This window comes from Pygoscelis adeliae, unplaced genomic scaffold (assembly GCF_000699105.1).
Source record: "Pygoscelis adeliae isolate BGI_AS28 unplaced genomic scaffold, ASM69910v1 Scaffold38, whole genome shotgun sequence".
NCBI lineage: Eukaryota > Metazoa > Chordata > Aves > Sphenisciformes > Spheniscidae > Pygoscelis > Pygoscelis adeliae.
In genome coordinates this window covers 16,426,174-16,428,004 of record NW_008825614.1, presented here as the reverse complement: position 1 = coordinate 16,428,004, position 1,831 = coordinate 16,426,174, and the positions used below count along the sequence as shown (strand labels likewise).

At 48.7% G+C, this 1,831-nt stretch overlaps 1 pseudogene across 1 annotated transcript; it reads left to right on the top strand.

Annotated features, from left to right (window-relative positions):
* The first annotated feature begins 994 nt into the window (after positions 1-994).
* LOC103924429 lies at positions 995-1,750 on the top strand (annotated as a pseudogene). Its single transcript, XR_663984.1, has one exon. The product of XR_663984.1 is annotated as an elongation factor 1-beta pseudogene (transcript).
* Positions 1,751-1,831: the final 81 nt, after the last annotated feature.

The following is a 1,831-nucleotide window of genomic DNA, read 5'->3' as shown; positions in this document are numbered from 1 at the left end:
GCAGCCTGGCTGGCATGTAATGGGGAGCACACACACACACCCCCCCCCCCTCCTGAGATGCCCACTGAATCCTCGTTTGGAAATTTTTCAGCACCTTCTGGTTTTACTAGAAGAGCCTCTCTCCATTGCTTACTGCTCCCTCAAATCGACTGGGACATCCTGAAGCAGCAGGGCCGGCAGGGAGCTGCAGTCCAAGGATAGTCCCAGTGTCCTTGCACAGGAAGGGGCATCCCTGCCCAAACCTGAAAACACACAGCTACAGGGAAGCCGCCGCTCTGCAAATACTGGCTAAAGGCAGAGGCGGGAAAAAGCAGCCTGAAAAGCAGCCAAAGTCCGTGGCCCTTTGAACTTGCATTATGCCAGCCAGGGGAACCTGCCAACTTTCTGTGCAAAGAGCCCTCTTAGTTGTGGCTGAGCAGCACAGCCAGGAATGGATGTGTGTGGTGCATGTGTGTCCCAGGAAGGTGTGTGTTTCTGAGGGCGAAAAGGTGTTTTTAGATGGAGGCAATGTGGGACATCAGTGCATATCTGCATACGGTTGAAAGGAGTGGGGTTGCACAGTGCTGCAGCAAAAGTCCAGAGCAGAACTAGTGGACCCAAAAGTCAGGTGCCCACCCAGAGTACGGGGAACCAGGCACATGGGGCAACTTGAAACCTGAGTGGGAAATCTCAGCTAGCAATGTCACTGCAGGGGGATGAACCCGTATGCTGAACTAGTACTTCAAAGAGGACAGGGAAGCTCAGGCAATTTGGACTCTGAAATGGTCCAAGGTAACTAGTACTGATGCAACTGTGTGTTTATACTGTAATGGCACTGGACACCCCACCCCCATTTTTGCTCCAGAACAAGACAATTTGGGAATTCCTCCTGGAAAGAAGGAGCTTTGCTTCCCCCAGCCAGTGCCTTTTGCTACCAGGCAACCTCTGACAGTCCAGGCTAATTAAACAGTGAACTGGTGGTAGTACACTGGTGATACGTACTCTTTGTGCGATGGTTGGGCTCAGGGTGCGGGTGGGAGCTTGTGTGCCACTCTGTTGCCGTCATGGGCTTCGGGGACCTTAAGTCCGCTGCTGGCCTCCAGCTCCTCAATGACTTTCTGGCAGACAGGAGCTATATTGAGGGGTATGTCCCTTCTCAGGCTGATATAGCAGTCTTTGAAGCAATCGCTGCCCCACCTTCTGCAGACTTGTTTCATGCTCTTTGGTGGTACAATCATATCAAGTCGTACGAAAAGCAAAAGGCAAGCTTGCCAGGAGTAAAGAAGGCTTTGGGGAAATACGGTCCTGCTGATGTTGAGGACACAACAGGTGCAGCCACAGATAGCAAAGATGATGATGACATTGATCTTCTTGGATCTGACAACGAGGAGGAAAGTGAAGCAGCAAAGAAACTGAGGGAAGAACATCTGGCCCAATATGAATCAAAGAAGTCCAAAAAACCAGCTGTTGTTGCCAAATCATCAATCTTACTTGATGTAAAACCTTGGGATGATGAAACAGACATGGCCAAACTAGAGGAGTGTGTTTGAAGCATTCAGGCAGATGGCTTGGTCTGGGGATCTTCCAAGCTGGTACTGGTTGGCTGTGGTATCAAAAAGCTTCAGATCCAGTGTGTTGTTGAAGATGATAAAGTTGGAACAGATATGCTGGAAGAGAGAATAACAGCTTTTGAAAATTATGTACAATCAATGGATGTAGCTGCTTTCAATAAGATTTAAGTCTTGATATATCTAGAATAAATGTAATTGCAAAGAATTTATTTTTTCTTCTAAAACCAGGTCAGTCAGTCTCACATCTGTGCCTGGGAAGATCATGGAACAGATCCTCCTGG